Below are 8,873 nucleotides of genomic sequence, written 5' to 3' on the forward strand. Positions count from 1 at the left end.
GTGGCACTCTTCTCCAGAGGGGGTTTTGATGAGAACAAACTAGACATTTTAATTACTGAATGGGCACTGTGTTTTGTGACTTATAAAGATCATGGGACTTTTTTTTTTTTCAACCGAAGAGTGACAAGAATAATCACGGACCTTCCTCAGTTTTCATCCAGGATAGGGGAAGAACTATACCAACCCAACAAATCAATGTAAAGGGACAAAAATAGTATTGGAGACAAAAATAAAGTTGCTTTACGATTACATTCCATGAGTTCTCCTAACTGATACACATACACGCAAGTTGTATATTAGTACCATATTATTTTTGGATACATGCATCTATGGTAAAATATGTCCATCTGCCTGGGAGCAATGAACACTAAGTTGACTGTAGCTGGTGGTTACCTGTAGAGAGGGAGGAAAGAGAATGATGGGGTCAGAAAGAGGAGCACAGAGCTTACACTGAATTTGTAATATTAAACGGCTTTTTATTTTCTATACATTTTCAAATTTAAAAAATTTTATTACAAAAACAAACACCTACAGATGTCCATACTATATCTAAGTATTATACACACCAGTTAGCATCTGCAGTGTCATGATGGGCTTTGATAATTTGGACACACCCCCTCGGATTTCACTCGGGTCTCTACTTCCAATTTCCTCTAAGGGTTCAGGCCTATTTGTCTCGTTGGTTTCACTGTTAAGAAGCACTAACCTCTGAGTTCTGCTACTTGTAAATATACCAAAAAAGTGAAAAATATGGACAAAGGGCTTTTTCCTGTTTATAGATATGTGAGTAGCCCTTTTAAAACAAATGAATTAAACTTCTAGGCTAGAAGCAGCATAGAGCCGAGGGTAAAGTTCAGGGTCCAGCTGAATTTCTCATGTAAACATGTTGAAGGTGAGAGAAAGAGAAGCTGACTAGGAAACTTAGGATCTCACTTCCCCATAAACAGGGTTAAGTCCAAAGTCACTTCAGCCTTCCCAGAGCTCCACGGGTCACATCCAAAGCTTACTGACCCTAACAGGTTGGCAACACAGAGAATGATAATGATAATGCTCACAGCAAGATCAGCAAGTGGCCCAAAGCTTCTGGTTCTTGTCTCCAAAAATATCAACAGTTAACACAATTTCATGACCAGATTTCAGTATTTCCAGCTGAAAACATTTTCATAACTAAACTGGACATAACAGAAACTGACAATTTCGTGGGTTTTATCACTGTGGGATACTCTAAAGGTAGAATAGAATTATTACTTTATCTGCTCTAGCTAATTTAGTAGTAAAATACCCAGATAATGTTCTGGGACATGGAACCCAGTTAAAAATTATCTATTCTCCAGTCTTCTCATAGAGGATGAATACTAAACTCAATTAAAATGATTAGCTCACCAACAAGAAACCTGTAAGAAGTGTTTAAATGAAAAAACGTAGACATAATGCCAGAAGCTTTTAAAATGTAACAGATTTTTAAGTTTCACATTTTTATTTTAATCCAGGCCTCTTATTTCTTATTATTTTAAGCACTGACATCTCGAGAGATGTTTAATTTATAAATGCTCCATATAAAGAATAAAAGAGAATGGTAATAATGACAATATAATTCCATCTCTGTAACTTGAACCAGAAAGTTTGGAACTTAACGTTTTAAAATAAATCTTCATTTATCTTGTCATCTCATGGAAACTGATGCCCATATACAGATGAGTCTCAATTGTATTCTAAGAGTTGTCCCTACACAGAAAAATTATTTCAATAAACTTTACTCTGAAGTGGAATGACCCATTTTGTTAGTTATATGAAGTTCTCAACATGGGGCCATGTCTGTGATCCATTAACACCAAAAAAGGTAAGGCATTAAAATGAAAACCAATGAATGGAATTTTGATACAGGGTAGACTCGATCAAGACTACCCTCTAAGCCTACCTTTACCTGTGGCTACATACTTAAAAACAAAAGAGAGCACTGTCCTAAACTGTAAGTACTTAGAAATACTGAGTTTATCCTGGTTTTCATTTAGACCTAAAGACAATTCCCTAGGGCGCCTGGGTGACTCAGTTGGTTAAGCAACTGCCTTCAGCTCAGGTCATGATCTTGGAGTCCCGGGATCGAGTCCCACATCGGTCTCCCCGCTCAGCGGGGGGTCTGCTTCTCCCTCTGACCCTCTTCCCTCTCGTGCTCTCTGTCTCTCATTCTCTCTCTCTCAAATAAATAAATAAAATCTTAAAAAAAAATATAAAGACAATTCCCTAAATTACATGGACCCTAACAAACGTGAAGACCTGCCAGCACTTAGATGCCCCTGACATAAAGTCACATGAATTTTTTGATGGAAAGACCACATTTCTCTTTGCTGACTCATCCAGAAAATCACTAAGAAAACAGTTTTCTGTAACCCGCTAAATGGCCATCGTTTTTCAGAAGATAAATTACATTTTTTTAGAAAAGGAAAAGGCGTGGTCATTGTGTATTCTGCAATGACAAAATGACAATACAGTTTTTGTTTCTCTTCACATTGTTGCCCGCTCATCTCTCCTGGAATTCATTCACTCTTCCTGCAAACTCTGTCACATGTCACCTCCTCAGGGAAGCTGCTATAGGCTGAATGACTGCATCCCCTCAAAATTCATATATTCATATATTAAAATCCTAGATAGACCCCTAGTCCCTAATTCAGAGCCCTCATGAATGAGATCAGTGCCCTTACACGAGCAGCCCAGAAAGCTCCTTTGCCCCTTCTACCATGTGAGCTTACGATGGAAAGACAGCCCTCTAGGAAGTGGGTGCTCACCAGACACTGACTCCGTTGGCACCACGATCTGGGACATCTCAGTCTCCATAACTGTGAAATGCAAGTTTCTGCTGTTTAGAAGCCACAGAGTCTATGGTATTTTATTATAGCAGCCCAAATGGACTAAGACAGATGCCTACTGCAACCTTCTAAAATGTCCCCACCCACAACATTCTGTTACCCAGCTTTATTTTATACCACCTGACAAATAATTATTTGTTTATTGTCTATCTCCCATCAGAGTCTGTGTTTTCTATTCACTGCTTTTTCTTTAGCACTTACACAGAGCCTGGCAGTAGATATTCAAACATCACTAGATGCTCAAGACATATTTGTTGAATGAAGAAATAAATGCATGCATGAGTGACGGGCGCTGTGATGGATTTGAGGGTTACCTTCGGGGAATGCACAACCTAATGGAAGGAACAGACACATAAAATGTGCAATATAGCATGATAATTGTTATACCAGAAGAGTATAAGGCATATGGGTGACCTAAAGAAGGGGTGGATAGATTAGGGATGCTGTCACAGAGAAAGATTTACTTCAGCTGGGTCTTGAAGGATGCAGAAGAGTTCATTGGGTAAGGTGAAATAAAGAAAAGCCTAGAAAGAGGGAATAGCATGTGCAAAGAAAGGAGACAAAATCCCTCGGGTCCTTGAGTAGTTCAACAGGAGTGGAGCAAAGAGGGTGTGAGGGAGGAAGACCTATACTACAAGAAAATCAGCAGCACTGTTGTCTAAGAGAGCAACTAAAATCACACCAGTGCCTGCTAGCCTCCCTGCTTCTCTCCAGGGAATCTACTTTGTCCTGCACCTCCAGCGCAGGTGTCTAAGCCTAAGAGCAATGAGGTGCTAGCCTACAGGTGTTCTGTTCACTCTCTTCTAAGGAAAATGTCAAGAGTGCAAAATAGCGGAATAGAAAACCCAGAAATAAACCCACAACTATATGGTCAATTGATCTTCGACAAAGCAGGAAAGAACATGCAATGGGAAAAAGGAATCTCTTCAACAAATGGCGTTGGGAAAACTGGACAGCCGCATGTCAAAGAATGAAACTGACCACTTTGTCACCACGCACAAAAATAAATTTTTTAAAATGGATGCAAGACCTAAATGTGAGACATGAAACCATCAAAATCCTAGAAGAGAGCCCAGACACAATAACTTCTTTGACATCAGCCAGAGCAACTTCTTTCAAGATAGGTCTCCTGAGGCAAGGGAAACAAAAGCAAAAATAAAATACTGAGACTACATAAAAATAAAAAGCTTCTGCACAGCAAAGGGAACAATCAACAAAACTAAAAGGAAACCTACGGAGTGGAAGATATTTGCAAATGACATATCCAATAAAGTGCTAGTATCCAAAACAGAGAGAGAACTGAGACAACTCAACACCCAAAAAACCCCAGATAATCCAATTTAAAAATGGGCAGAAGACATGAACAGACATTTTTTTCAAAAAAGACACGCAGAGGCCAACAGACACTAAAAAGATGCTCATCATCACTTCCTGTCAGGGAAATGCAAATCAAAACTACAATGAGATATCACACCACACCTGTCAGAATGGCTAAGATCAACAACACAAGACAACACACAACACAAAACAGGTTTTGATGAGGATGTGGAGAAAAAGGAACCGTCGTGCACTGTTGGTGGGAATGCAAACTGCAGCAGCCACTGTGGAAAACAGCATGGAGTTTCCTCAGAAAGTTACAAATAGGGCTGGACCCTACAGTCCAGCCATCACACTACCAGGGCTTTACCCAAAGAATATAAGAACACGAATCCAAAGGGATACATGCATCCCTGTGTTTATAGCAGCATTATTTACAATAGCCAAGATAGGGAAGCAGCCCAAGCGTCCATCAGTTGATGAATGGATCAAGAAGATATGAAATATATATTTCGTATCTGAATACTATTCAGCCATAGAAAAGAATGACATATCGCCATTTACAACAACATGGATGGAGCTAGAGAGTATTGTGCTAAGTGAAATAAGTCAGTCAAGGAAGGACAAATACCATATGATTTCACTCATATGTGGAATATAAGAAACAAAACAAACGAACAAAGGGGAAAGAGAGAGAGAAACCAAGAAACAGACTTAAACCACAGAGAACAAACCAATGGTTACCAAAGGGCAGATGAGTGGGGGAATGGGTGAAATAGGTGATGGGGATTCAGGAGTATGCTTGGTGTGATAAGCACAGGATGATGTATGGAAGTGTTGAATCACTATATGGTACACCTGAAGCTAATATAACACTGTATCTTAACTATCTGGAATTTAAATAAGAACTTTTTAAGAGTGTAAAACAGGGACACTGAAATGAAAGGTCATCGTCTTACACTTTGCTTGAGGAGTCATCAGCCTCTGACCCGGATCATCACCTCTGCTGCCTTAGGGACAAAGTTGAGGCAGGGGGTTCAGGAGGGAGATGGCCTCTACCAGTCTTGGCTCAGGCTTGGGAAGCTTGTGTTCAAGCTGAAACTTGGAGCCACATGATCTCTTTCCTGGGTCCACTGTCCCTCCAGAAGATTAGTACCCACCATCCATAGCAAACTGCCTCTTCTTGGATATTCTGAGGCTGATGCTATAGTCATGAAAAAAGCATCCTCCCATTAACCACGAGAAAACAAAGCACAGAGGTGAAAGTAGGAGTTATGTGTCTGTGCCAGAAACTGGGAATACATTAAGGCCAAACTAAAGGAAGAGCGTCACACCATGTTGCCACAGGGGAGGGCACAGACAAGACGGAGAGCATGGCACTGACGGTTTGTGCATGCTTGAACAAGATTATAAATTGTTTATTACCAAGCATATAATCTGCTGTTACCGGTTAAAACTCTTGAAACCATGATCTCAAAAGTTAGAAAAGAAGAACTTAGAAGAGATTTGAAAAGCGTCTATCTTTGCTGGAGACATTTCTGTGTTAATTTAATGTGCTTGAAATCAAGATGGGTACAGGATGAGGAAAGAAATCTGAGGGGGGAAAAGGAACACAGATTACCCGGAATTGCCCAGATCTTACATTTGTCAGGGAGATCCAAGGCAGACCCTGGCCTCCAGAGTTTTCCAGAGTCTGCCCATACAAGCGCATATGGGGTTTTACCATTGGCTAGAAAAACACTTGTAAGTTCACCCGTCAATAGCTTTCCTTGAGCGGCTAAGGAAATATCCTAACAGCACTTCTCTGTACTCTTCTTTAATAATGCAAGTTGCCTAAAAATGCTTACCTTCCTATCCTTAGTCCAAATTGTCATTCTTTCAGAACAACTGGGGGTTCAACTTCATTTAATATACTCCCCAAAACATAAGGCTTTTCTTCTCAGGGCAAGGAGACCAAGAATGTGATGGAATTTAGAGGAAGGAAACAGCAAGGAACAGCTGTTGACCAAATAAGCAAGGGCAGGGATGGTATGAAAACAATAATGATAGTATTACCTTGTATTTCAAAAGCACCTTTCTGCAAAAGGCTTGAAGTACTGTATAGAGTATGCAGATTTTGTCTCTTATCCTCGGTGATCGAAAAAAAATTAGATTCATTGGGCGCCTGGGTGGCTCAGTTGGTTAAGCGACTGCCTTCAGCTCAGGTCATGATCCTGGAGTCCCGGGATCGAGTCCCGCATCGGGCTTCCTGCTCAGCGGGGAGTCTGCTTCTCCCTCTGACCCTCTTCCCTCTCGTGCTTTCTATCTCTCATTCTCTCTCTCTCTCAAATAAATAAATAAAATCTTTAAAAAAAATTAGATTCATTCTTATTAACGTGTGTTTCCATAGCTACCCACAAATATTTTGGCTGTTTCTATTTGCTGTGTCTATAAGTGCAATTAATTTCTTCATTGAGCAGTATCGGGAAATCCCGGTAACTTCTCAGCTTCTTCAGTTGTTTAGGGTGATGTTTTCCATACGGTCAGGCAGTAGCTTTTCCCTTCTTTTGCCATGTTTGTGGCTTCATTGTACTTCGTTGTACTTGTCTGAGTCCAGGTTAGCATGTGTGTCTTGCCCTTTCAATCATCAGAACTTGCCTACAATCTCTGCCTTGCGGTTCCATTCACCACCATCAAACTTGCACCTTCCTGGTATCATAACCTCTGTGATTCTCTTCTATGTGACTGTTTTAATGAATGGCATTCCATTTACATGGCTGTGTAGTCATTTTTTTTTTTATTTCTTGACAATAGGTACACATCAACCTGATTTTTCTCTTCATTCTCCATAATGTAACTTAAGACACGTCTTTTCTCCCACCTTCCTGAACTTGACAGTGCCATGTGACCAACAGTTTCATCACAGGTTTCTCCCTAGGTAGTTCTATATATTCTGTCTGGACATCTCCTTAAATCCTCTTTTTTTACATAGTAGAAGTGTTTCTCTAAAAATTCATTTTACTCTCTTGTGGTCTCGTCTGATACATATTAGTTGGAATCAAAGATCTTAGAAGTGAAAGAGGGCCCCTCGATTTTTTATCTATCCCTCTGCCTTTAAGAAGATACATACTGCTCTCACGAACAGGTGGCGCCACTGAAGTCCAGAGAAGAGATCTGTTTATGGCCACACCTCTATTAAGGAAGCAAAAGCTGGACCCCCACTCCCCAGTTGAGGAACAGTGGGAGACTGGAAAAGGCAGTTGACCCTAGAGAAGGAAAGTCTCTGAGTCAGTAAAGTAGTCAATTGGTACTTGGGTGGAGAAGTTAGAGTGCTTGGACTCAAATCTATAATACTTAAGGAATATTAATAACAACCACTGAAAAGCTATGTAGGAATGAAAATTACAGAAGAATGGAATTGTGCTCAATAACTAATGTTCCGATCATCTAACGCTCCGATCATCTAATGCTGCACAACAAACTACCCCAAAACTGAGGGATTTCAAATAATATTTTGCTCACAAATCTGCAATCCAGGCAGAGCTCTGCAGGGACAGCTCATCTCCACTCCCTCCAAGTTAGCTGGGATTGCTCACAGTCTGAGAGTTAGAATCATCTGAAGGCTCACTCATCTCAGACATGTGGAGGACAGAATATGGGGCTGCCAGGGCTCCATCCAGAGACATCACTCTGTACCTCCATGTGACCTCTCCATATGGACCTTTCAGCGTGGCAGCGGCAGGACAGTCACACTTCCTACATAGCAGCTCATTGCTCCCAAGGGATGTAGCTCAAGAAAGAGAGTCAGGTGGAAGCCTTTTATGAAGTCATACAGCATCACTTCTGCCACATTCTCCTGGTCAAGGCAATTACAAAGTGCCGTTGAAAACCGACCTCTGCTCTGGGGCCAAAGTATGTACCACGAAGACAGATTTTACACATAGTAATAAACTTTGCCAGGCAAAGGAGGCTGTAGCAGGCTAACGCCTCCGGGACTGCAAACCCACCCACAGTAAAAGGCTGAGGGGTTTTATAAGAAAAAACAGGATCTGGGTGGTTTCAATAGGAAACTGGTACTTGCTGCCAGCCACGTTCTTTATGTCTTCAAGCTGGTCTCATGACTAGTGCTGGCGCTGGCCATCCCCGCCTTGTTACTACGCATACACTGAGATCAGCGAGATGTCAATATTGACACCGCATTCCTGGAACAAAGGATTCTACAGAAAAACAAGTGAAAGGGAGGAGGAGGCTTCAAGAATTAGGAAGAGAAAAATCTGTTTAGTTTGATGTCAGGCCTTGCTGAAGCACTAGTGTGTCCATCTTGATTTCCAGCCCTCTTTACGTTTCTATAGCAGTTTCAGAATGTCTTTCCAGAGGCGGATATAGACACCCCCTCTCTCGATGGAGGAGTGTCAACATCATATTGCAAGAAGAGTACATGGGATGAGATCTATATCAGAGCAGCTGTCTTTGGAAAACACAATCTGCCACAACTGAAAACCACGGGATTACCAAACCATTAAAACAGCCCTTGAAAAGGCCATCAGTTTGTCACTAACAAAACTAATTCTGCAAGATGAGCTCAAACGTAATTGTCCCATCCTTTTGGAATTCCTCTTCGATGTCCCCCAGCTTCCATAGCCCTTTGTAAATATGCCCACTCTGCCATCAGGATGTTCTATTTTCAAAACATGATTGTAATCAGGCAGGTAC

At 41.1% G+C, this 8,873-nt stretch overlaps 1 long non-coding RNA gene across 1 annotated transcript; it reads right to left on the minus strand.

Annotated features, from left to right (window-relative positions):
* Positions 1–230: 230 nt before the first annotated feature.
* LOC112834759 (uncharacterized) lies at positions 231–6,339 on the minus strand. Its single transcript, XR_012381238.1, has 2 exons — positions 6,237–6,339; positions 231–393 (listed from the first exon to the last, which is right to left on the minus strand). It is a non-coding gene; the product is annotated as an uncharacterized lncRNA (long non-coding RNA).
* Between the last annotated feature and the right edge of the window lie 2,534 nt (positions 6,340–8,873).

Source organism: Callorhinus ursinus, unplaced genomic scaffold, assembly GCF_003265705.2.
Source record: "Callorhinus ursinus isolate GAN/ISIS: 27379988/994484 unplaced genomic scaffold, GSC_fseal_2.0 scaffold17, whole genome shotgun sequence".
In the NCBI taxonomy this organism is placed as follows: Eukaryota; Metazoa; Chordata; class Mammalia; order Carnivora; family Otariidae; genus Callorhinus; species Callorhinus ursinus.